The 27,813-nt window shown below is 45.6% G+C and overlaps 1 long non-coding RNA gene across 6 annotated transcripts in view; it reads right to left on the reverse strand.

The window, feature by feature from the left end:
- LOC139829156 (uncharacterized) overlaps window positions 1-27,813 on the reverse strand; it is a 295,027-nt gene that overhangs the window by 140,906 nt on the left and 126,308 nt on the right. For all 6 annotated transcript variants that reach the window (XR_011741510.1, XR_011741508.1, XR_011741512.1 and 3 more), the window contains one exon: window positions 5,547-5,689. This is a non-coding gene — a long non-coding RNA (uncharacterized lncRNA). The remainder of the gene's footprint in view (window positions 1-5,546; window positions 5,690-27,813) is intronic.

Here is a 27,813-nt window from a genome sequence, read left to right on the forward strand (position 1 = left end):
AGAGACATCTCCTACAATGAGAATGGGAGTCAAGTTTTCTTTATATTTCGTATTTCTGACATGGTGCACTTGAAGCAAGGAACTGTATCACGTTTTTCTGCATAAATCAAAGCCATGTCGCTAGATCAGGAATATAGGAACTAATCAGCAAGATGCAACTCCATTTAAATCATCAGAAAGTCTAATTAACAACCGCAGAGTATGTACAGCACTTCAACCACGCATTGGGCAAGGGGAACGAAGAGGGGCAGGAAGGGCGTAGAGCAGGGAAATATCCTTATTTCTTTATAGTGAAGAAGGACTCTTCAGGAGAGAAAAATAAGATCCTTTCCTGCCAAAATAGCTCTGTTCCAAAGCCTTGAAACCTCCCGAATGGAAGCATCAAATCAGCGCTGCTGGGGAGCGGGCTCAGTCAGCACAACACGCGCCCCGGTTTCCCCGTTTCCTCGGGGGGAAGCAGAGCGCAGGTGGGGCCGCAGGGCTCAGGGCTCAGAGTGCGGGGTTTCACTGGAACCAGGGCTGCCCCCTGCACCCCCAGCACAGCTACAGCCCCAAATCCCAGCACCCGCGCAATCCCTCCATGGGATGTGTGAGCAGCTGCTTGGCCTGAGCTCTCTTTCCCATATCCAGCTGGAGAACCAGACACCCCCCACCAGGCAGGGCGGTGTGGGAGATTTGAGGGATTTTCTTGAAGTTAACGTGTAGATGGGTTTCTATTAGATGGAGATTTGTTACTGAACTAGCCAGGCCCAAAGGAACGTCAAGGCTGCCTCAGAAAGCTGAAAACAGGACCTGCTGTGGGAGGGAGGCAGTTCTACAGTAACAGGGCCTCAGCACGACATAAATCAACAGACCTATCAGCAGTGAGGCTCGGGCGCACGGACAGCCCGTGAACATGGACAATATCCGATCATGCTTGGAGCGTGGACGCCTGATCAGGAAATAACTGCATATATAAGGAGGCTTGTTTCTGTAATAAATGGCTTCTCTTGAGTTCATATTGGATTGTGAGGAGTCCATGAGTTTTTGCCCTCGCAGGGCGGGCTCGGTCTCCAGCCTAAATTTGCTTCTCTGCAGCATCACGGTCAAGACAGAAGCCAAGAGGCCTCCGGCCGTGCAGAGCAGGGGACGCTGCCCAGCGCCGTTCCCGAGCCCCCTGTCTCACCGGGTCTGTCCTCTGGATCCACAGGAGCTGAATTGTCTCTTCCAGCCCAGGAGGAACGTTCAGGGTGGATGGACCATCACCCAGCTAACGACAGTGCGGAGAACATTCCTGAAAACCCCCTGTTCTGTGTGGGGTTCGGACCTCAACCCAGAGCTCCCCCAGACCAGCTCCCGCGGCGTTGCTCTGATCGGCTGTGGGGAAGCTGTGTTTGTACCATCCATTTAATCTCATCATCCAGCACACTGTCTTACAGAGACACCACTTATTCAACTTAGACTCAAAAGCTACCACTTTAAAAAGCTACAGGAACCTCTTTAATAGTTGTTAATTCTGAGTAGAACTTCATTCAAGTAACGGTATCTTTTATTTCAGACTAATCTATTATTTTTTTTAAAAAAACAACAACAAAAGTTACAAATAAATATTTGGAAGCCTTCATCTGAACTGAATTTTAAACCCTCTACTTCGGGGTTTGCAATCCGGTTTATTCACTTGAAACAAAAGCTTTCGCAAGTGAAAATAACACGGGGCAGTAGATGATGCGGTGTTTGCACTTGAAGTATTTGAGAGGCTATCTTAAAATCTTTCAGGCTTACCAAGGTTTATGCATCAGAAAATATACAGGATGATTTGGGAAATTAATCACACAACACTAATCAGGTGAAATTTATCCCTGTTGCCTATGACCATATAGAAATCACCAAAATAGAGAGTGGATTTAACTAGTGCAGAGTGTTCTTCTGCCAAGGTCTAAGTCCAAGATTAATTATCACTAGTAAAATGAAAAGGGAGATATTAAGTGCAGTAGCAATGATCAATTCTTAGTCTAAAAAAGATCTTAACAATTTCTCAAGCACTCTTGAGTAAAATAATAAATTATTTAAATAATAATAATAAAAAAAAGCAGCAGCCGCCTGAAGCCCATTGAAGTATAACTCGGAGGCAGAGGAAAGGCAGACTCGCACTGCCAACAGCAAGGCTGGGAAGCCCGCAGCCCTGGGCGCCTTCTGCTCCTGGAACCGCGCTTTGCTCTGCCAGATCTGCTCTTGCATTTCCCCTGCTCCGAAATCCAGCTACCAATGGGAACATCCAAACCAAAGGGGAGCGCTGGGGAGGATGAGCTCCCTCGGGTACCCGAGCGTCCTTTTCCTGAGGAGGAGCGCTGTGATCCAGTGAATCCCGCCGCTGGGAACAGCAGGCTCCCGTAGCAGCAGCTACACTTACCCAAGATTTCTTGTTCAAAATGCTTTTAACTAAAATCAGCCATTTTCAACACCAACCCACCATCAAAACAGACAATTTCCAAACTCCCGCTCCCCAGCTTTCTGCCTTCCTTGCTCCTCTCTCTCCAGCTGTTTGGTGGTTTGTTGGTTGGTTGGGGTTTTTTTGTTGTTTGGTTGGGTTTTGGTGGATGGGTTTTGGTTTGGTTTTTTTAGGAGAGCGGAATATTATTTCTTGCTTGTATAAATATATTATATATTATACATTATCTATAATTATATATTATATATAATATTATCAATATATATAATATATAATATTATTGATGGTTTATCTATCTATATATAAACAAATATATATTATATTATATTATATTATATTATATTATATTATATTATATTATATTATGTTATGTTATGTTATGTTATGTTATGTTATGTTATGTTATGTTATGTTATGTTATGTTATGTTATATTATATTATATTATATTATATTATATTATATTATATTATATTATATTATATTATATTATATTATATTATAAATATAATATGTTACATATTACATATTACATATTATATATTATATATTATATATTATATATTATATATTATATATTATATATTATATATTATATATTATATATTATAGAGTATAGAGTATAGAGTATAGAGTATAGAGTATATTTTATATAGCATATAGTATATAGTATATAGTATAGAGTATAGAGCATACAGTATATAGTATATAAATATATTAAAATATATGAAATACATATTTTTATATTTAAAAAAAAACTTTTAAAAATCTTTTAAATTTTTAAATTTTTTTTAAATCACCTTCATGTCTGTATAATGTTTGAAGGTCTAAAATGAAAACAAAAAACCCACCACACCAAAGACACCTACCAGCCACACCAAACCAGCCGAACCAAACCCAAACCCCCAGCTGTGTCTGTGTTCCTTCCTCGCAAACCTCCGCTACAGAAAACCTGTCAAAGCACTGAAAAACCTCAATTCCATTCTATCCCATTCACCTCAAAAATGGGACGAAACGTGAGAAAAATGGAGAAGTTCCTGTCAAAAATGTATATTCTAGTATTCCTCTATGTTAAAATTGATTCAAATATTCAAAACATTTCTTTTAAATTCCTATTAATATTGGGGGGGAACAAAGAAACAAAACACAAAGCAGAAAGACTTGAGAAGGAGAAGAGCCCTGAGAACACGGGCCCAGCTCTGGAATGCATGTCAGTCCCACCATGGCCCTTCCTAACAGCCTTCTCAGCACGCACACAATGCGACACTGCAGACTATTGAAACGTTAGAGCTAACGCAGGAGCTGGCGTATTCACACAGTGGTACGTGTGGAGAGACTCCTTTATGTCACCATCTCCAGGCTTGCTTTTATGTTCTTACAATCTTGCGATAAATACTGGTTTCTTTCTGGAAAGCTCGGTTTCTGGCCCACGATCCAGGACGGAGGTTCAGAACCACCAGATTCAGTGCGAGGATCCTCAGGGGTCTCTGTGTTGCTCATTGCAGATGTTACAGACGTTTTTGATTTTAAATCTGGAGTTGCCTCTTCTATGAGAGCTCCTCGAAGGACGCTTGGCCCAGCTATACAAAGCACTGTAAAATACCGGCTTGACTCTGACAGCTTACAGAGTGAGCTCACAGGTTCAACAGAACTTAGAGAGCAGTCTTGAGTTCTCCAGCTGAGCAAATACTTAATAATTCATACATTCTCTTGAATCCTTTACCTTGAAGATTCTCCTGAATCAATCCCATTTGAAAAGCTGCAGGTCTTTTTGTTTTTCTTGAAAAGAACTCATTTTTTCATCTCCTTTTTCTGTCTTCTTTTTTTCCAGAAATAAAACCCACGAACATTCTCTCTTTCATCTGTTTCCAGTGTGTTAGCAATGGCGTTTTCCCCAAAATACACATAAAGTTAAATTTGAGGGAACAAACCTTCAAAAAATGATCTGAAACTACATAAAACTCCCACGAAATCTGCAGGTCTAACTTCTCTATGAGTTTGCATTTTTGCCTTCTCAGAAGGGGTGAAGACCCCTCCACTTTTCTTGTAACACAGAAGAACTGTACCATGTCATTACTGGAACTGAAATACATGTGCTGTCGATTCTTCAGAACACACCTAATGACTAACCATAAACCCTGCACCACGCTGAAGGAATGTTACGTACCCAACCATTTAGCAGCAGTAACAATCCATCTGTTGTGCATTATCACTTCCATGAATCATAAACTTAAGTTTAAATTAGGTGATTAAATAGTGCCATAATTCACTTAGATGTTAAAGGGATAATATTTTGTTTGTGGTTGCAGCTGTTCACCTGGAATTCCATTAGCTGGAGCTTGGGGCACAACTGTGTGAAAGTCACCTCATGTCTGGAAATGAGCACCAGGTTTTGTGTTTAGAAGTCAGAAGAGTAGCAGAGTTTTGGAGATAATAACCTTGAGGAAATGAAGGTAAGTTGACACCATCCCAAGTGATGTCTAAGCACACTTTTGAGTGATAAAGTATAAAAAGATGATGATTGCTTTTCCCATTGCGTTTCTACTAGCAAAGCACACTGGTCTTTCCCTTACACCATAATATTGGGTACGGGTGTCATAGGTCTGAATGGTGGGATGGCAACATCACCTTACCAAAAAATGTTGAAACTGTTCAATTTTCAACATGTAGGGTTTTTCCAGATCCTACGAAATTCTCCCTTTCACCTTTTTACTGATTAAACCACAGGCAGATTTTCTATTGACTTAATGCAAGCAGAGAAAAAAAACCACATGCCTTTCCAAATAAAAGCGGAAAACAGTGCTTATGAAGCACTCCGAGAGATTCAGTGTTTTTCCAATGGTTGCACTGCAGTATCGCTGGCAGCGGTCTGCCATGAAATAGGATGAACTCCAAACACCCGTTACCTGTTGGTTCCACCGATATCCTTCGCGTTTGTTCACCACGGCCCCACTCTTACTGACTTGCATTTGACAGCGCTGTGAGAGAACAGGACTGTCCTTGCACACCACAGCTCCTGCCACCCAGACTGGCCCATACTTGAGCCCGGAGCATCGCTGCTCTCGCTAACACGGATAGTGAATAAGGACACTGACGGCCTGCAGCCGGACCCGCACCCACCTGCCTGGCTGAAGTTCCCAGGACGTACAGAGCTCATTTGGGCTTTGAATTCCTGTCACCTGCAGTGTTACGGGATCTTGTGACAGCTCATCCACAGCACATCAAAGGCTTTGGGGCTTGATGGAATTTCTGATGAAAAAGTCCTGTAGGATGCAAGAGAAATGTAAACAAATATAGGTCATATGTTCTAAATGTCAATCAGCTTAATAATGTAACAAGCCTTTTTAGTACTGCAGCAGTTGGACGTGGCATTTTTGTACCAGGCTCTAAACCTGCAATAAACAAGCTCTGCCCTGCGGAAGGTGGGAGAAGCGCGGAGGAGAGGGGACCTGTGCTGGCTGTCCAGAGCAATACGAGACACAGAACACGAGACACCTCTCTAAGGCTATCAGCAAGTGAAATCAATGTTTGTGTCACTTGTCTTAACTCATCTTGTGCGTGATGCTTCTTCCTAACTTCAAATATCAACATACATGTGCAGCCAAAGCCTAGTTCAACAGCTAAAAAGTCAACAGGAGTCTTCTCATTGACCTCAGCAGGCTTCAGGATACGTCAGCAACTTGTAGGGGCATGAAATCACCAGTACTTTGTTCCAAAACATGACTTTAGAAAAAACAAACAAGAAGAAGCTGAAGAATGGGAACACGTAACGTTCGGCTAGATCAATTAACTGCAGACTGTAATGGTGTCTACTCACAGTGCAGAAAACCTGCGCTTTCAGAAGAACGAGGAGGAAAGAAAAGAATAAGGCATAGAGTCTGCTCAACTGCAGAGAGTTGGAAGGGTGCTTGTGCCTTAGTGCTTAGTACGATTATGTGCCTGTTACATAATCTGCTGCTTAATAAATTTACCCTGACAAGGGAAGTATAATCTTCCCTGAGATAGTGTGGTTATTATCTTCCCAGGATGATGAATCTGCTTTCTTCTCTATGGGAGAGGCGAGAACAGAAAGCAAGCCCCAGCTATCCGGTGGCTGCTGCCGGAGCTCCAGCCTTTTGGAAGTAAGCGTTACAGATTTTTATTATAAGGACCTCACAATGTTGTCTTTGAGCTTCTCTTTACTACTCCCTGGATTTGCAAATTTTATTTGCTGCTAGAAAACAACAGTTCTCATTGTGTTTGCTGTAGGCAATGTCAGAATGTCCCCGTCCAAATGGCTCAGCAGCCTCGTGCCCATCGCTGTCAGTCGCGCCACGGGCGGATCGCTAAGGCAAGACCTCCTGAACGCTCTTACAGCCGCGTAGCTGCCCCAGGATGACGAGCAGCTGCCTGCAGCACCCGATAAATTCACAGTCTACTCGCTGTCCAGTGTGCACTGTGCTGTAATCAAATGCTATTGGCAGGTGTAGATACAACGGGTGAACAAGGCTCTGCTCTTTGGATTGCTTGTCTTTCAATAACTGTGCTGGGAATGCAGAAGCAACTGCTGCTATAGAGCTTTGATGAAATTTAGAGTGAAATGCCACCACTGTGCATAGATCCAGGCTCTGACAAGTCCTGTAGAATGGGCTATTCAGGCCAAGGCAATGACTGGACAATATATGTTGGGTACCTATGGATTACAGTTGCACTGAAGGAAACGCTGCCACACACCAGCATGGAGCAGGCGCCTGTGATTACTGTGCCAGACAACGCTTTCATTTACATACATTGTAGTCTCATTAATTGCATATTTTAACTCTACATGACTACAATAGTTTGCCATAAAAATAAGCTTTATGAAGCTGAAGTACACACCAGCACAACACAAAGAGAGACAGGAAACCCAAAGCTGAGAGACCCATTCATTCTTGAAATCTTTCCATCATAAAAATGGAGGAGATAGGCTGGAGCTCAGTCCAATGGATAATAATTTAGAGAGAAATGTAGCACCCTGAACTTCAAAACAGAAAATTGTACATGAGATGGACAGCAAGAAGAGCCAGCGAGCCCTAATGCCAGCAAAATCTGTTTTCAAGGATGTGACCTTAGCAATAGGGGACAGAGAAATACCGCGAAACTTATCAAAAGTGCAACACTTATCTGTAGAAGTGTCACTGTTATCTCATGAAATCTCAAAGAAGCCCCAGTTCTATAGAGCTGATTGAAGGCCGGGTATACTTTTTAGAATTTTGTCAGATGAGCCCTTCTATCAGCTCATCCGGGCATTGCTGTGTCACGTTGCTCAATGAAAAGGACGGACCAGATCCAGCTCTGAATTCTCTGTTCACACAAACCTCCCTGTGTGTTCCTGACTGATATGGTGTCACTAGCAACTTCCTCTAATGGCCAAAAAAATGTACTAAACCATAAAGAGAATATCCGTGCCGAAAGTATTTTGGGTAATTTGATAGGAAAAACGATAAATGGGTATTTGAAGAATAATGTAAACTCCTCGTCAGAAGTCAGCGCAGGGAACCTTCTCCCCTGCGTGGGACTGTTCCGAGGATCAGGAGTGATAAGGAGGAGGCAGAAGACAGAATTTATTTTAGATCTTGAGCTGTAACTGAACTGTATAAATAAATAATACCGAGCTACTCATTTGCTTACATTGCAAATAGATGCATCTTCCGCGCCCTAGATCCTGTGTGCGTCATGTAGATGATTAGAAGCAAATAGAGCAGGAATCGTCTCTTATCCAGAACGTCCATTTGAACATCAGCACGGATGTTCTGAGCAGCACACCCGGCCCAGCCGTTGCCACTGAAGATGTGCACAACCTTTAGTACCTGGTTTTGGCAGAAGCCCAACAGTTTTAGCAGAGATTCCTGAGAACCTGCCCAGCTTTCCCCTACTGTTCTAACAAGATGCTACCAGCTGCAGAACCTTTTTTATTTCTGATAACATACAGGTAAACTTCTGCCAAGACAGAAAACACAGAGAACCAGATGATTCACTGAAAAAAATGCAATGAAATGATGGCACAGAGAATCTGCCTCTCCATCTCGTCACAATCTGCCAGGTACGGAAGTCCAGACGCACACCTCATTTCCCACCCCACGTTCAAACTTTAGGCTCTAAACAGCTTTTTATTTCAGTGCAGATTAAGGGAGAAGAGCCACTTCCAGTTTCTAAAGTTAACGCCTTTCTCCTTTTAAAACTTCAAAGTTTATTCTTGAGACAATATGGAGAAGATCAAGGAAAAACTCCTACACTGAGCTTCCTACTTACCCTCTGTGTTCTAAAGATAAGGAAAACACAGACATCTCTCTTTCCCATAGTTCTATCCCAAACAACTCTGCTCACAAAGCTCAGAGAGAAAGACCCAGCTGTGTGGATTATGCTCTTTCAGGGCAGCAAATCCGCAGGCGCAAGTTCTCACAGCTGCTTTACATTTGCTTTCCCTCTACAAACAGTCATTTGGAGATGAACTGGCACAAAGGTAACAGTCACTATAAATAATATCCTCTTAAAACACTCTCATAGGAAAAATGAGTAGTTATTTTTACTCAAAACCTTTTTAATATAACACATATTTTCAAGATAATAAAGACAAACTTGGACAGAGGTGATAAATCCCTACCTACAGCAGTGTTAATCAATACCACAGATAAACAGGCATCTTACCAGAAAAAAATCAGATGTTATAGTTTAAGTTGACTTAATGTATCTCGGCATTCATACACATAGATAGAAATACTACCTGTTGTAAACGTGACATCATCTGCAGTTTGTTTTTCTGGAAAAGTCTGAAGAAAAAAATAAAAGCTTCTTCCTAATACCATCTGTACCCTAAAAGAACTGGAGAATTTACACTATACCCATGTGTAAACTCCAGCGCTGGAGACTATAAAATTCAGGCAAAGATATTGTACAAAGTTCTTTTTGAAATACTATGTGCATCTGAGCCACAATCCTGGTTTTGAAACCACAGTTTTGATTTTCCTTCCATTCTGTCTCTTCCTTTGTAAACCCAGGCACAGTTCGAAGCTGTACAAGCAGTAAAGCTGTCCTTGGCTTCGGCTGCTTTATTTTAGTACATTATATCCCATTCCTCACTTACAAAAAGCCACTGAAACAGGACTGTCCTTTGACAGAGCTGCCGCCTGGTGAGCTTGCTTGCTGCATTGTTTTCCTGCCCGTCCTGGACCCAAACGACCCTCATCATCAGTGCAGCATCGGGGCTACGTCCGTTATTTCATTTCTTCGGGCCAGGTTGAGTACAATCTGCAAGGAAATGTTTCATCCTCACTCTTATCAACGAGGGCCGCTCCACATAAACCTGTCAGGCCACCCAGACTCAGGGAAATTTACTGCTCAGCTCAAGGGTGGCGAAAATGAGGTCTTGACAGAAATCCCCAGCGTTTGCTGTGCAGAGCAGCTCGGTGAAGAGCTCCAAAGAGCCTTCATGTCTCCGTTCCCTCTGCCACCGCTGCTTTCCTGTGTCAGGGTGGATAGTGCTGCCTGGTGGCAAAGAGAAGGCAACAAGGCAGCATAACACAATGACAAACGGCATTAATTGATAGATGCCTGTAGCAGCTCCTGCACCTGCTATTGCCAATGACACCGAGTCTCCCAATATGGGAAACTGAGACATCTTAGAGGTGCTGTCGCTACGTAGTTGTATCAGTAGAGGACCTCCTCTGTAGATATTGAGTGGAGTGACTTTGTCAGTAGATTTAAACCACTGTTTCAAGCATTATAAAGGAGTACAACTAAAAGTGTAGACTCCGTTCCTGTCCAGAGGCCCCGCGAGCTGTGCCCAGGCCACTGCTGCCAAACACATCACGGGGATGAGACATCGAACAGGAGCAAACGTTAACTTGCTCATACGAACACACAGAACTGACTTGGAAAGTAACACAGATTATGAACTTCCCAGACTCTGCTGTTAATATTGATGAATCTTCAGTAATGAATCACCCAGGACTTGCAGCCTTGTGCAGTTTTGAGCTGCTCCCATCTCTTCAGCAGCATCGCACAATGGACACACACAGCACAGTGTGACAGACACACAGCACTGTCAGATAGACACACACAGCACGGTGTGAGGGACACACACAGAATCACAGAATCATGGAACGTCAGGGATGGGAAGGACCCTGGAAAGCTCATCCAGTGCAATCCCCCCATGGAGCAGGAACACCCAGCTGAGGTTCCACAGGAAGGTGTCCAGGCGGGTTTGAATGTCTGCAGAGAAGGAGACTCCACAACCTCCCTGGGCAGCCTGGGCCAGGCTCTGACACTCTCACCAGGAACAAGTTGCTTCTCATCTTTCAGTGGAACCTCCTGTGTTCCAGTTTGCACCCATTGCCCCTTGTCCTGTCACTGGTTGTCACCCAGAAGAGCCTGGCTCCATCCTCCTGACACTCCCCCTTTCCATATTGATCCCCAGGAATGAGTCCCCCCTCAGTCTCCTCTTCTCCAGCTCCAGAGCCCCAGCTCCCTCAGCCTTTCCTCACACGGCAGATGCTCCACTCCCTCCAGCATCTTGGTGGCTGCGCTGGACTCTCTGCAGCAGTTCCCTGTCCTTCTGGAACTGAGGGGCCACAACTGGACACAATATTCCAGGTGTGGTCTCCCCAGGGCAGAGCAGAGGGGCAGGAGAACCTCTCTGACCTACTGACCACCCCCTTCTAACCCACCCCAGGTACCATTGCCCTTCCTGGCCACAAGGGCCCAGTGCTGGCTCATGGTCACCCTGCTGTCCCCAGGACCCCCAGGTCCCTTTCCCCTATGCTGCTCCATAATAGGTCATTCTGCAACTTATACAGCACAATGTGATGGACACACACATCACGGTGTGATGGACACACACAGCAGCACACACCCCGAAGGGCACTGCTGAGTTTCAGAATACCGAAATCCAGCACCAGACAGCGATTCTACCAGATGAGGGTGCTCCTGGCCACTGCTTACTTCCACTCGTATTCTCCATACACCAGCCTGTTAGGTCATGGGAAGTGCTACTTTATGTACCGTGATTCCAAAAATCATGGTTCTCATCCTCTTCATATTATGATTATCTCATCTCTGCACTTGGTCTTTCATCTCACTTCTCAACTCAGAGTTAACTTTGGTAAAATTAATGAAGACCTGGAAAGGAGTCTCAGTGTTTCAGTTTGACTTTCAGCCTTTGAAACCCCCCGGAAGAACGCCACGTCATACCATGAGGAAAAATTATACTGCAACAATGGTGAAATACTTTTACCATGGAATGAATACAGAACACTACTCACTTAAACAAGTAAATACATATAGGAGCGTGAGTTAATGAGAAAAAGAAATCTCAGTATAGAAAAACAATGGAAAAGTGGTTTCCCTACACTTAGAGACAGTCTGCTGCCCCCAGAGAAGGTGAGGGATGGGGGTCTGGTGTTGGTTTGGGATTTTTTACATTTTTAGAGAGGTGCAGAAGGTATTTACAAACTTAATTTAAACCTGAGTTGGTACGAGTTGAAAATACACTGTGCTCAACTCACCATTCGTGTTTAAGTAATTTTTGTAATAATAAAAAGCAAAGGTACCTATCACAGCAATTTTAGGTGGTTTTGAGTTTCTTTACTATCAAATATTTGCCAAGTCTTGCTGTCCTGAGCCTTTTGTATGTACAGTACATCAGTATAGCTACCACGGCCATGTGGTACCAATTATATGTATGGGCAATATATCTTTATTCGTTCAGACTTAAACACGAGCTGACGTGCTCCTGAGCTCTGGGAATACCACAGCACTTACTGCCTGCTTCTCAGCCCTCACTGATTAATTAAATTATTCTTCTGAGGAGACAGCACGGCTTCACTTTTGACATGAAACAGTAAACAGCCTTTTCCAAAATCATCTACATATCCAATTCTTTGAATCGATGATAATGATAAAAGCTATTACTTCTGAAAAGAGTTATGGCTCTTTCCTAATGGGTGTTGTTACCAAATAATTTGTTTGGCAAACCATCTGACACAATTTAAAGGAGAATAAATTTAGTTTTTAGGGTAAATACAGATTATTTCCCACTCTTATGTTGTTTGTTCATTTTGGTTTTCCATTTATACTGCATGCACCTCTTAAGAACATGCACTTTTCAGTCAAACACTGTCCTCTCTGTTTTTCATCTCTATTCTGTGGGCTCTACCTTGCTGCTTCTTATCATAATCTCAATTTGATAAGCTTTTGACGCACTGTCACTGAAATCTTAAGCTCATGAGAAATAGGAACTCCCCATTACAAATAATCATCTTCCTGGAGGCAAACCTTGCGCACTGATGTTTCAGAACACGTGTTTAACTGTATTTATATATTTTCAGATGTTACTGGGTTTAATTTCAACTAGATCATTCACTGTGATTGACAAATGTTAACCCCCAGTACCACAGCAAATTGCCATGTAAAACAGCAAATCATGTGTTTCATCCTTCTAATTTCTGCTACAGGCTTAAGGTCTTCACAAATTTGCTGTATCAGCAATAGTTTCCTCATCTGATCACAGCAGCTCTGTCCTTCCTTGGGTATTTAAACTCCAGCAGAAAGGTAGAAAATTCCCACATTGGATGGATGTTTCTGCCACACACAGTCCTGCAGCCCTGGACTCTCACACTGGGCCCGGCCCAGCTCCAGCCCAGCCCCAGCCCCAGCCCCAGCCCCAGGCCCAGCTCCAGCTCCAGCTCCACCTCCACATCCAGCTCCAGCTCCAGCTCCAGCTCCAGGCCCAGCCCAGCCCAGCCTCAGGCCCAGTTTCAGCCCCAGGCCCAGCCCAGCCCAGCTCCAGCCCCAGCCCGAGGCCTGGTCCAGCTCCAGCTCCAGCCCCAGTCCTGGCCCATCTCCAGCTCCAGCCCCAGCCCCAGCTCCAGCTCCAGCTCCAGCCCCAGTCCTGGCCCAGCTCCAGCCCCAGTCCCAGCTCCAGCTCCAGCCCCAGTCCCAGCTCCAGCTCCAGCCCCAGCCCCAGCTCCAGCTCCAGCTCCAGCCCCAGGCCTGGCCCAGCTCCAGCTCCAGCCCCAGCTCCAGCTCCAGCTCCAGCTCCAGGCCCAGCTCCAGCCCCACCTCCAGCTCTAGGTCCAGGCCCAGCTTCAGCCCCAGGTCCAGCCCAGCTCCAGCTCTAGGTCCAGCTCCAGCCCCAGGCCCAGCCTCAGCCCCAGCCTCAGGTCCAGTCTAGCTCCAGCCTCAGGCTCAGCCCAGCCCAGCTTCAGCCCCAGGCCCAGTCCAGCCCAGCTCCAGCCCCAGGCCCAGCCCAGCCCAGCTCCAGCCCCAGCCCCAGGCCTGGCCCAGTTCCAGCTCCAGCCCCAGCTCCAGCTCCAGCTCCAAGCCCAGCTCCAGCCCCAGCCCCAGGCCTGGCCCAGATCCAGCCCCAGCCCCAGCTCCAGCCCCAGGCCCAGCCCAGCTCCAGGTCCAGCCTCAGCCCCAGCTCCAGGCCCAGTCTAGCTCCAGCCCCAGGCTCAGCCCAGCCCAGCTTCAGCCCCAGGCTCAGCCCAGCCCAGCTCCAGGCCCAGGCCTAGCTCAGCCCAGCTCCAGGCCCAGGTTAAGCCCAGCTCAGCTCAGCTCCAGCTCCAGCCCCAGGTCCAGCTCAGCCCTTCTGTGAGGGACCCAACCCACAGCTGGCTCAGGCCTGGCCTGGGCTCTGGCACCTTCAATACGGGATATTCTCCCTCCTGTTTCTCAATTTTCTACTACTGAGTGCTTCCACATTACCACGTGAATTCACATGTGTTTAAAAACTGAAATATTTGACTTCAGAAATGTTTTTGTTAACTGATCATAGGATGGATAGTGCACATTGACCCTGAAAGAAAAGCACTGACCTAGGCACAAGGAGAAAATCAGGAATAACCAACCTTGGCTGCATCTAAAGGGTTCACAAGGCCTGCAGCTAGATGGTACTTGCAGCTTTTTACTCCCTTCCACAGCAACTATAACCCTTTAGGAGTCTGATTATCATTTTCTTCTAGAGGCCCATTTTATAACTGGGCCCAATTTGATTCATATCCTCCACCCGGAGACTAGAAATCAGCTGTCATTATCATCTCACTACCATTTAGAGACAAAGAAAAAAGTCAGCAATAATATTCTTTACAAATTGCCAAATCACGGCCTTCATTAGAGCCCACTTGCTTTTCCCACAAAGGCACTTGAACCCACACCAAAAAATGCCCTTGCTGTGCCTGGTATTCGAAAACTTCATCATCAGTGAGCTCTGAGGTTATTTTAATCCTTATTTCTCTGGTTGCCCCTCACATCTGCCAATAGAAGTTTAAAGAAAATGTTTACAGAAGTAACTTTCTAAAACATTCTATTCTATATACACATGAATAAGAAAAGCAAACCTAAAAATAAGGGTAGCATACTATGACTAGTTGGTTTTGTTCTGCTGTACTCAGAATTTAATATTCCTAAGCATAAACCCATGGCTCTGCATGATACCATATATGTATTTCAGATAGGAGTGTTAACATTTGGGGAAGAAAAAACAGCAGGGGGGGGGTGGAACTAGATCATCTTTAAGGTCCCATCCAACCCAAACCATTCTATGATTCTATAATATGCAATCATCTGGGTTTCAGAATGAGAAACTCTGTGTTTTAATGATCAGTTGGATTGGTAGAAGAGAGAGGAATGAGAAATTTAGTTTACAATTCATTTACAAATCAGTAAAATTGTAATATCATCAGGATCCTAGAGATATTCAGCATCTCACAGGACATAAGCAAAGGCATGAAATGGTCAGAAAAAGATGCCTACCTAATAGATATAACCAAACACAACAGATATAACCAAACACAACTGGCTTTTTGCTGTAGACCAAATGGAAAGCAAAAGCTTATTTAAGGTTAAACCAGAGGTGTCATCCAGCGTTTACAGGCCTGTGAAGCTCACAGCCTCTCCTCTCCCGGCTCATTTTCCTGGATCCTGCCTTCTTACAAAAAGCTCTCCAGCGATACATTTATTTCTCCCAATTCCCTTTACTTTTTCCCAGTCACTCTGCTCTCCAAGACACAAACTGAACCGCTTGACACTTCCATTTCTAGCACTCTCTTACTCTTTCTGTATATATTCCTACTGACTTCAGCGACTTTAGGTGTTTTACTGTATCAGTGCTGTAGCTGCATCCAAGGGGCACATCCAGCCCAGCTCTGCGGGCTCCAAGGAAGCTCCCTGGAGACCATGAACCTGCGGCCGGACTGATGGGTATCCCGGCACATCTGCTCTGCCACAGCTGCTGAACTCGCAGGTACCACTGGAATGGAGGGCAAGGGGCACTGGAGTCCAGCAGTGAGGACAGAGCTCTGTCTTCTCCAGGGTCCCACCGTTTGCCTCCCAGATCCTTCTGTGCTCGGCCACCTTTGGCATTTTGACATTGACCTTGTACTCATACAGGAACCAAGAAACAAACAAACAAAAACTATTACAAGCCTTCTATGAACTTAAAAAAAAAAGGAGGATGGCTGACATGAGACCAACTGAACTGGATGCCCAAACAACTGAGTTTTCAAAGAGAATCGTGTATGTTCTACCTGTTTCAGCTCCCACCTTCCCACTTGGTTGGCCCCCGCCAGATCCCAGCCATCCCAGGGTCTGGTGCTGTCTCCTTGGAAAGGCATTTGGTTCGTGGCACAGCTTTCCAAACAGAGCTCTGGAGCAAGCCAAGCATCCTTAATGCCTGTGCTGCACTTAGATGGAGTAATCTCTATCCCTTTTGGATTCAAACTTGTTCAAACTTTGCCATGGAGATGAAGATTTAGAATTACTTTTGCCACAGAGAGCTCAGGTCAGTTTAGTAGTTGGTGCAAATTTGAAGCTGGAGTAATCAAACACGGAAGGGCCAGGACTGTACAAGGAAATCCTGTTCCCAAAGTCAAAGCTCTAACTGAGAACAAGTAAAGAAGCATGTGACAAAACGTGCGTTTGCTTTGCAGTCGTTATTCTTCCAGGTGGTTGCTGTCAGCTCACCTGCGCAGCCCCAGCATGCAGGGCAAGGAGCCCCTTCGGCTCTCTGATGGCTGCGCACTGCTGGGAGCTGCAAATGCCATTAAAAGGAATGTTTTCCCTTCTACGACTAAAAAAATGCACTTCCCTCTTGTCTGCCTCAGGATTTAAGCCATTCAAAGCAAAGAAAAATGGGCTTGAAATTGCCCATTTCAATCTATGATTATAAAGTAGTGTATCTAAGGCTACATCTACATGACATTATAAACAGTTTAATTGATTTCATGGAGAATTAGTCCATACTCCAGAGGATGTTGGAGAGGACTAGGCAAGAAAAAGAAAACAACATGAACAACCCTTTGGTCTTTACAGCATCTACTCTCAATCCGTCTGTTTTAATCTGTGATCTCTATTAATATTTGCAGGAATAAATAAATAAGCAGCAATGGTAACTGGCAGTGATAGAGTTTTCTCCTCTGCCTCTTGAGACATCAGCAAGTTGCAGAGAGGAGCAGGAGCCAGGTGAGGCGGCAGCGCTGGCCGTGGGCAGCACACTGACACTGCTGTCCAGAGACCCAAACCTCACCAGGTTCAGTGCGTCCAGCTCGCATCAGCCCGCAGCAGCCGCCAGCCCTGTCCCGCGGTGAACCCCTCCTGCCAAGAGCAACGGATTCCTTCCCATCTCTGCACCTGCAGGCAGCCTACACTGGAAACTGGAAGTGGATTGAATGCCTCCTAAGAACAAGTTATGGCGAAATTCAGTGTCTGGATAGAACAAGAATATTATTCAAGGCTTGACTGCCATTGTGTTCAGTTTGAGAATGTCTGGGGACTAATCCAACTCCACCTGTTGTAATGCACTACAAACCACTCAAATTTTATGCTACGTAAGTTTGACTTTGCTCTGTCCCACTAATATCTATTCTAGCCCATTAATATCAACTCTAATAAGCATGATGACTGCAGAGAACTTCCAAAGACTTCTCAAGTCTGGAGTTACAAAGCATCACCATTTGCTCAAAACAGACAGCATGTGCAAGTCTTTCTGGCCACAATGTAAATGATGAGTTTGACAGACAAGGATAGAGCGACACTTAAAAAGACATTTTTTCTCAAAACATGAACATTCCTTCAATGTCTTGATTTGCTGGTGGTAAGTTATGTTCATTGATAATGCAATTGTATACTAGGTTTTAGTACTAGCATTGCTAATGGTTCACCATTAATTTGAAATTAATCACTGTTATCTTGTTGTCATAAGAACTTCCTGGCATTCTATTTTTCTCAGGCAAACCACTAAAAGCAGTTTATTCAAATGGAAGACAGTAACATACCATGAGGTCCGTGCTTCTAATGAATCCAGCTGACAGTTTTGCATTTTGAATACCAGACATTAGGAATGGAAGGAAGCTGGAATTACTCAGTAGTTCTGTGGGTAGGAAGTAAAGCATGTATACAACAGTCATACAAGAAGGTAGAGATGATGGCATCAATGACACGTTCTCTAAAATAGATATCACAGAAAGATATGTAGTGGATATGACACAAACATACCATAGAGGTCTTGACATCTTGAATCCTTAGTGGTTTGGGTTTGCTTGTTTGTTGTTGGGTTTGTTTGTTTGTTTTTAAATCCAAGTTCAACACAAAAATCAGAGAATTGCAGAACGGTTGGGGTTGGAAGGGACCTCTGGAGATCATCCAAGGTCACCACAGCAGATCACACAACACAGAACCACGGAATCATAGAATCATTTTGGTTGGAAGAGACCCTCAGGATCAATGAGTCCAAACATAACCCAACTCTGGCACTGACCTGTGCCCCTGAGAACCTCATCTAAACACCTTTTAAACCCCTCCAGGGACGGTGACTCCAGCACTGCCCTGGGCAGCCTGTTCAATGCCCCACAGCCCTTTGGGGAAGAAATTGTTCCCCACATCCAACCTCAATCTCCCCTGGTGCAACTTGAGGCCGTTTCCTCTGCTCCTGGCGCTTGTTACTTGGGAGAAGAAATCAGAGTGTTTTATTATGGAGGTATGGTATAGAAGTCATGTATTTTGATATGAATTCTCAGTATTTTCTAAACCCAATGCTGACAATTTAATGTAGATTTTAATAAAAGTTATCTGCACTGAAAACTACTTTGCTTTAAAAATTGCAATCCGCTCATACTAACAAACTGAGGATTCTGATTTGCGTGGAATTTTGCGTATAATAATCTAGGGTTTGAATTGATTATTTCAGAAATCGGGTTCACTCTCGTGAGTACTCAAGAGCACGCAGGTGAAGCTGTTCCTGCGCTGCCCGGCAGCCGGAGCAGACCCAGCAGCAGCAGCGGGAGCCCTCAGAGTTAGTGCGCGATCAGCAGGGTGCTGTACCCGTACAGCATCGCTCCGGAGCGTTCACTGCGTGTCGAAATACACCATCAACAACTGTTTTGCAGATTGATGCCAGGCTGCTGAAGTTTTTGCCGACTCCGTGCTCTGCGTTTCATATCTAAGTGTGTCTCAGAGACAATTCGTGCAGAGCATCCAACACAAACAGGTTATAATGATAGATCAGTGCTCTTCCTTCAAATTCTGATCTAAACCAGAATTATTGGCAAGCTGTACGGACTAATCTCAGCGCAGCTTTTCTGGCTCTCTGTGTTACCTATTATTAATAGATTTTTACATTAGTGCCTCATGACATTTTTATAGAAAACAATAACATCATGCAACTCCCTGTGTAACTGTGATTTAGGAAGCACAAATATTTCTGCAATGTTCATGCTCAAACATTTTGTGAATTCTAAAATTGCTGCGGAGAGAATCAGACTGTAAAAAACCCCAGTCTCTGTTGTTCTAAAGTAACAGACTGACTCTCTTGTAGAAAATAGCTGTACTCCTACCATATATATTATTTCAGGAAGAGAAGCTGATAAATGCTTAAATCACTGAAGAGCAAATAAAAGGGAAATTAAGCAAAGCAGCTTCTCATGTCCTCTATAAAGGGTTGATCAAGAACCTGTAGCAATAGCAGGCAGCAGGAATAAATCGTATTCCCGCAGATACCCATTTCTCTGTGCAGTGTCTGCTGAAGATGTTTATGGGTTATTTTTGTGCAGAAAATTCAAAGAGAACTCAGATGTTTTTTACTAAATCAAACAAGTCTAGAGTAACACCGTCATAAGAACGCGTGCTGAACTGACCTTCTGGTGACATTAGGATGGAAATGTAACCTGCTTCTACAAGAACATTCTGGAACTCGCAGCACAATAAGAATAGACTAAGGAAGCATTAAAAAAATGTTATCAGTGAAGGGAAATTAAAAAAAAAAAAATGGAATCAATAGAAACTCTAGAGGAAAATCATGTTTCCTTGCTTTGATAGCAGTTAAAAATATAACAATGCTTCTCAGCTCAATCCATACAAACATGAGGGCAGAGAAAGATGTCGATTTACACAACAAAAGGAAAGGTCATGTATTGGGGTAAAACAAAAATACCCTGAAAAATACGGACCTGAGGAGACAGGCTTTAAAAAAAAAGTTTACCAAATGTAACCTTTATCATCTAAGATGTAACAAACATATAAAATCAATACACTGGTCTCGGGTATGAACCGACTGCAACAGGGTGTTGGTGCTCAGGTTGCCTAAGGAAACAGTTACACTGAAGGAGACAACATTTTGGTTTTTCTTTTTGCTAACTTTGTGCATATAACAGCACATGGCATATACTGCGTGTTTTTCCCATGTAAGCTGTTCATTCTCACTGTTTATGTTAGATATTTTTGGTTTTTTTTCTCCAGCTGCTTATTTCTAACACACAGCAAGCAAAAGGCAGGGCCCTGCTGCAAACGCCTTCATCACACCTCCACGCAGCACTTTCCCTTCCGAAAGCTCTTCCTCTCAGCAAGACACGGAGCCCCAGAACCCAATGATGCCTCGGGTCATGCGATGATCACCCCTGGGAACAGCCCAGCTCAGCTTTCCCGAGCCTGGAGCGGCACCGGTCTCTGCTGCACAGTTCCCAGTAGAGGCTGTAAGATCTGACTGGGCTGTACTGGCCCTGCTGGTGGCTCCAGGTGTGGCTGGGGGCTCAGGGGATGCCGCAGCACAGAATCACAGAACTCCAGAGTGTCAGGGGTTGGAAGGGACCTGGAAAGCTCATCCAGGTCAATCCCCCCATGGAGCAGGAACACCCAGCTGAGGTTCCACAGGAAGGTGTCCAGGCGGGTTTGAATGTCTGCACAGAAGGAGACTCCACAGCCTCCCTGGGCAGCCTGGGCCAGGCTCTGACACCCTCACCAGGAACAAGTTCCTTCTCAAATTTAAGTGGAACCTCTTGTGTTCCAGTTTGTACCCCTTTCCCCTTGGCCTGTCACTGGTTGTCACCCAGAAGAGCCTGGCTCCATCCTCCTGACACTGCCCCTTTCCATATTGATCCCCATGAATGAGTCCCCCCTCAGTCTCCTCTTCTCCAGCTCCAGAGCCCCAGCTCCCTCAGCCTTTCCTCACACGGCAGATGCTCCACTCCCTTCAGCATCTTGGTGGCTGCGCTGGACTCTCTCCAGCAGTTCCCTGTCCTTCTGGAACTGAGGGGCCACAACTGGACACAATATTCCAGGTGTGGTCTCCCCAGGGCAGAGCAGAGGGGCAGGAGAACCTCTCTGACCTACTGACCACCCCCTTCTAACCCACCCCAGGTACCATTGGCCTTCCTGGCCACAAGGGCCCAGTGCTGGCTCATGGTCACCCTGCTGTCCCCAGGACCCCCAGCACGTGTCACCCGTCTGAGCGATGACAAACACTTCAGCCACAAGCTCCCATCCAAAAGGCTCAATAAATGCACCAAGGTCTCAGTCCATCTCCTGTAAGACACACTGCATGAGAGGGAAACACAGTATTTCCTCCCCCACTACAGGTGTTAGAATTGCCTTGTGTACTGAACCCCAGCAGCCCCTGCAAGGCAGGTACCGGACAAGAAGCCCAGGATCCGAGCTCTTATTTGCCTTTAACTAGTTTTCATCATCCCCTTTGTGCACAGGAAGCACCGGCCACTCATTAACCTTTCCCCATTGCCCATCCAGCAGCGAGTCCTGGCGCGAGGAGGGGTGTCAGCAGGGGCGCTGCGTGCCCGTGACTGCTGTCCTCACCAGAGCACGCAATCAGAGCAGGGACTGCTGGCCTGCAATTCAATGAATGGATGTGCTCCTCCGGTAATTTCTTTAGTAATGACTTATCTAAAGTATGTTTTTCCGTAATTGAAATTCTACAGTGTACAGTCCAGTATTAAAATATATAATTTATTATGGCATTTTCCATCTTCATTTCATTACTTTCCTTCAATACGATGTTTTCATAGTCACGTTTTTAATTCATTTTATTGGTCTGAAAGTTGCAGGGAAACTTATAAGCATTCAGACAGAAAAGTGTGCTATAAACGGAGAATAAACCAGAGCAGAGGACATAGCAGGGCAGTTACTAACAGAAACAGAAACATCACTTTTTACTTCTCCAGAGGTAAAAAATGGTCCACAGTAGTAAACCAACAAAATATTCTCCACTATTCCCCTACTTTATGTAGTCAGCGAATTGTAAAGAACAAGTTAACAGTCCTAATTAGCATTCTTGCCCTCCAACCAGTATTCCTGAGGGAACAGTGAAAAGCAGCACAATATCTTAGGGAAAAACTGAAAAGGAAGTCCTGAAGGACCCATTGGTTTATTTTTTTCCTCGCTAGAAAGCACTGCAGACATCATCTCTATAATTCACACAAACACTTTTCCTGAGCAGATAGTTTAGTTAGGTAGTAAAAATCTTATCATAAAGTTACTCCAAATGGGGCCGGAAAGGATAATATCCCCAAAAAAAACAGTGCAGATGAGACTGCTAATCGGTCTCTCAGTGGAAAAACAAACTTTTATAAATTAACTGTATTAAGGTATTAGCCTGAAATCAGATGTAGAAATTGATGGGAGATCCCAACAAGCAGAATATGATCAAACTTCAAAGCCTGTGTGTGGTGCCGATTGGTGCAGCCTGGTGTCCTGCTGGCTGTCCCACGGGGCAGAGGGGAAGGCGCCACCTTTCCAAGGGCAAAGGCGCTGGTTGTGCGGGGCCCCGCGCCAGCGCCGCTGCCGCGCTGAGCTGAGCTGAGCCGAGCTGAGCTGAGCTGAGCTGAGCTGGGCTGAGCTGAGCTGAGCCTAGCCTAGCCGAGCCTAGCCGAGCTGAGCTGAGCTGAGCTGAGCTGAGCCGAGTTGAGCTGAGCTGAGCTGAGCCGAGCCGAGCTGAGCTGAGCTGAGCCGAGCCGAGCCGAGCTGAATTGAGCTGAGCCGAGCCGAGCTGAGCGAAGCTGAGCTGAGCCGAGCCGAGCCGAGCCGAGCCGAGCCGAGCCGAGCCGAGCTGAGCTGAGCTGAGCTGAGCCGGGCGGCAGCCACGCGGCCACACAGCCGCTCACTCACTCCTGCAGCACAGGGAGAAGAGAATCGGGAGAGCAAAAGCAAGAAAAACTGTGGATCAGGATCAGGGAAGGAAAAGGACTGTCCTGGTTTTGTTAAAAACAATTTTCTCTTTTAGTGAATTTGCCTGTCAGCTAAAGCTTCGTATCAGCTGCATTTTCCTGAAAAGCCAGAGTCATGTTTTGGTAAACATAGCAATGGAATGCGAGGTTATTGATAAGCATGGATGGACATCTCGAGCGAGGGGCAACGAGAAACTGGTGACCAAAAACTGACCAACTGAGTATAACATCCCATTCACGTGAATACTTCATATAGAAGTGGGAGATCACGAGGATCTCGTCCCTTTTGCTTATGGTGACATTAGGAGAGGACCTTGCGAGTCGTCCCTGCGAACTGAGGCCAGTGACAGACTGAATCCAGCTCCGCTTGGCTGCAGAGTCCAGTCCAGGACTTCGGGTGCCGGCTCTGCAGTTGCTGGGACTTTCAGGATTGGTTTTGTATATTTTGTATTATTTTCTCTATTCTTATCAGTAGCATTAGTAAAACATTGTTAATTTTCTCAGCTCTCTTCTCTCTGCCCTTCTTTCCCTCCCGATCGCCCGTCCTGAGTGGGAAGGGGGGGAAAGGGGGTTAACAATACACCTGCCATGGTTTTATTGTCACCCTGCAATCAAACCTCGACAAAGACCAAAACCAAGCCATGCAAAGGCAACTCCTCACCACGTCCCACCAGCAGCCCGACACCCGAGCAGAGTGAGGGCCATCGTGGAAAGGCCAAACCCTCTTACGTGCATTGCCGAGCACGATGTTATGTGGCACTCAATATCCCCTGGTCAATTCAGGTCAGCTGTCCCGTGTGCTTCCCCTCCCAGCCTTTTCCCACTGTGCAGTATGGTCACTGTGGGTACAGTACAAGCAGCAGAAAGGATCAGGCACCGTCCAGCAATAGCTAAACCACTGGAGCGAGCCTGACACGCTTTGTGTCACAAACACGAATCCCAGCACCACACTGGCTACTGGGAAGAAAGGGGATTCTGTCGCCAGCAGCCCCAGTTTAGTGGGATCCCGCACTGGTCCAGCCCCACAGCTCCCCAGCCCCACACCCCAAGGAGAGTTTGGGCTTAGCGACAGCTGAGTTTAGCAATGAGTAATGTTGTGCTTGTAGAAAGAAAAGAGCATCTTGAAGGTTATGTTTTCTGCTGTTTCAGCAGGTGCAGGTCAGCTGAAAAGATTGCTAAGAGCAGCTGAAACCAGAGAGTGGTGTTAGGTTTTTGTGCAAAGTCCCTGTGACTCAGGGCTGTAACTTTGAGACATTAAGTATTTAATAGATTCCGTTTATCTTTCCTGCAAAATAGTTTGAGGACATCTGTTAAGTTCCACTTTATCACAAATATTCTTGACTTTCGAAAATAGAAGCATATATATTTGACAGACAGTCTTTTTATTTTCAGTTTTATATCTCTTTGTATCAAATCCTGGCAACTGTGGCAAAGGCTTAGCTAAAGAATATTATCTGCTACTCAGAAAGCAAACCTTTCCCCACTTTCAATTGCAAATGACTTTCATAATTGCAAGTGAGTCTCTCATTTTTCCTCTAACATGTCCTGCTCCGTGAAAATCAATATCTCATTATCCGAGCCATAAGGTGCAGCAATTCTGGATCAGAATGCACAGCAAGTCTGTCCTCCCCACTCGTCTGGAAGGATATGAACACACTGAACCTTGATTCAGTGTGAGTCTTGCCCATTGACTTAATGTAAAGTTATTTAATAGCACTGCGTGTTTCATTCAGGGTAGGCATAAGTTTAAATAACCCAAACTATCTATAATGGAAGCATCCTATTCTTCTAGCTCATGCCAAAATTGTGGGGACTTTTTCCTTCTTTCCAATAACTGCTGGAGTAAGTTATTGCACAGAGGATTTCACAACAAACATTGCCCTAAGCTACAACTTCATCATCTAAAATAAGACGTTGCTTGGAAGGTGTTTAAAGAACACGAACCAACGGCAGATGCACTGTGGCTTTTGCTCCTTTCCAAGACATTTCAAACTCGAGCCCATCTCCTTGGAGGCAAGCAGAAGATTTGGCAATGGAAGCCAGCACTTCAGACTTGCTCTCCTTGGCCTTTTACCTTCAGAACCCAGAGCGGATAGAAATCAACAGAGCCGGGGGAACAGCGAGCGGCCCTGGCTGCTGTCGGCACAGACCGGTGTGCCCTTCCCTTCCCTTCCCTTCCCTTCCCTTCCCTTCCCTTCCCTTCCCTTCCCTTCCCTTCCCTTCCCTTCCCTTCCCTTCCCTTCCCTTCCCTTCCCTTCCCTTCCCTTCCCTTCCCTTCCCTTCCCTTCCCTTCCCTTCCCTTCCCTTCCCTTCCCTTCCCTAGCACGGCTGCATTAGTGCACAATTAATTCTGCTTAGAATGGACCTGCATTCCACAGCTCTATGTCACTAACTTTAACAGTCAATCTATTTCAACTGCTTGAACCCCTTTTTTATTTTAGACGATTGGCACGAGCTTCTCCCATACACTTGGATGCTTCAAGTCAGCTGCTCATCTTGATTCCTTTGGAAGTCCCTGAACAGGAACCTTGTGTTCACCCGAGTCGTTTTAGACACCGTCGTTAGGATGATATGAAAGGCCACCTACCCATTAATTACAAAGGGAATCAAGACGCCTAGCTTATGCGTAGATACCTACACCTAAAGATAGAAGAGTCTCACCCAAATCTCACTTCCCTAAAGGAGGAGGGGAATCTGCAGCAAAAAGCTCCGAGGCTGTCAGAGCCCTCCCTCGCCCAGCACACTTTGGTACTCAACTTCTGCAGCTCGTGGCTGGGCCCCTGCAGACAAACCCACACGTTCAGCTGCTCAGGCTCCAAGTTCAATCAGCAAATCATTTAGTTTCACTATAATACATGTTTACTCTGGGCTTTTGTCAGATACATTTTCTTCAAAACATTTTTTTAGAGCACCACCAGTTCACCGCGGCACCTGAAGGGATGGCAAAAGCTCCTATGCTGAGATCATGTGTAAATAATCAATAAAAATTAATTCCCTTCAGCAGAGGATATTATCCAAACATGTGATATGCACCTGATCACAGATAAAGCTTGATCCACTCAGATTTATCTATTTACCCGCTTGTCTGTGCAGTCTTTATGAATGTTTTTAGAACAGCAAAAATGAGAAGAAGCTTAAGCTCAGGCGTGACATCATTACTCCTGTTAGCTCAGGAAATACACATTTCTCTTTACAATGGGATTTCCAAGAGCCTTTTAGCAGACATTGGATCTTCACTCGGCACACAATCCAGAACCAAACACATATATAAACAATCACCATATCTAAACAATCCTGCAGACCGTATTTTTCTAGCGAATGAGACACCCAGGAGGAGTTTGGCTTCTAAAGTGCTTCTGAATATCTTTTTTTTTTCTTTTTTCCAAGAACCACATCAGTTTTCTGCTGTTCAGTAATTTTGCTGCTGAAGCACTGTGCACAAGGACCAGTTACATAATCCACGGTTTGGTTACTGTGTGCATGCAGAAAGGAAGGAGAAGGAAAAGAATATTCCTGCCCCAGTGAAGCCTGCGCTGCAAATACAGGGCAGTAGACAGGAGCTAAATACAACAGACAGAATGGGCAACACAGAAAACGAGTGCTGAGAAAAAAACAGAATCACAGAACCCCAGAATGTGAGGGGTCGGAAGGGGCCTGGAAAGCTCATCCAGTGCAATCCCCCCATGGAGCAGGAACACCCAGCTGAGGTTCCACAGGAAGGTGTCCAGGCGGGTTTGAATGTCTGCACAGAAGGAGACTCCACAACCTCCCTGGGCAGCCTGGGCCAGGCTCTGACACCCTCACCAGGAACAAGTTGCTTCTCATCTTTCAGTGGAACCTCCTGTGTTCCAGTTTGCACCCATTGCCCCTTGTCCTGTCACTGGTTGTCACCCAGAAGAGCCTGGCTCCATCCTCCTGACACTGCCCCTTTCCATATTGATCCCCATGAATGAGTCCCCCCTCAGTCTCCTCTTCTCCAAACAGCTCCAGAGCCCCAGCTCCCTCAGCCTTTCCTCACACGGCAGATGCTCCACTCCCTTCAGCATCTTGGTGGCTGCGCTGGACTCTCTCCAGCAGTTCCCTGTCCTTCTGGAACTGAGGGGCCACAACTGGACACAATATTCCAGGTGTGGTCTCCCCAGGGCAGAGCAGAGGGGCAGGAGAACCTCTCTGACCTACTGACCACCCCCTTCTAACCCACCCCAGGTACCATTGGCCTTCCTGGCCACAAGGGCCCAGTGCTGGCTCATGGTCACCCTGCTGTCCCCAGGACCCCCAGCTCCCTTTCCCCTACACTGCTCTCTAATAGGCCATTCCCCAACTTATACTGGAACCTGGGGTTGTTCCTGCCCAGATTCAAGACTCTACACTTGCCCTTGTTCTATTTCATTAAATGTTTCCCTGCCCAGCTCTCCAGCCTGCCCAGGTCTCTGGATGGCAGCACAGCTTCCAGTGTCAGCCACTCCTCCCAGCTTGGTGTCATCAGCAAACTTGCTGACAGTCACTCTATTCCCTCGTCCAAATCATTGATGAATGTATTGAATAATACCGGCCCCAGCACTGACCCCTGAGGCACTGCACTGGATCCAGGCCTCAACTGGACTCTGCTCCATTGACATCTCTGAATTCTCCCCTTCAGCCAGTTCACAGTCACCTCACTACCCGCTCATCCAGACCGCACTCCCTCAGTTCAGCTGTGAGGATGCTGTGGGACACTGTGTGGGAATATTGTCTGCATTGAAGAAGAAGAAAATAAAAGAAGTAGTCGTGAATAATTTCGCAGAATCACAGAATGGTTAGGGTTGGAAGGGTCCTCTGCACATCATCTAGTCCAACACACCTGCTAAAGCAAGACTTTCAAGACTTTCCTTATTGAGAATATGATAAAAAATTTCAAATACCCATCAAAACTCCATGAGGGTTTTGAC

This window comes from Patagioenas fasciata, chromosome 15 (assembly GCF_037038585.1).
Source record: "Patagioenas fasciata isolate bPatFas1 chromosome 15, bPatFas1.hap1, whole genome shotgun sequence".
In the NCBI taxonomy this organism is placed as follows: domain Eukaryota; kingdom Metazoa; phylum Chordata; class Aves; order Columbiformes; family Columbidae; genus Patagioenas; species Patagioenas fasciata.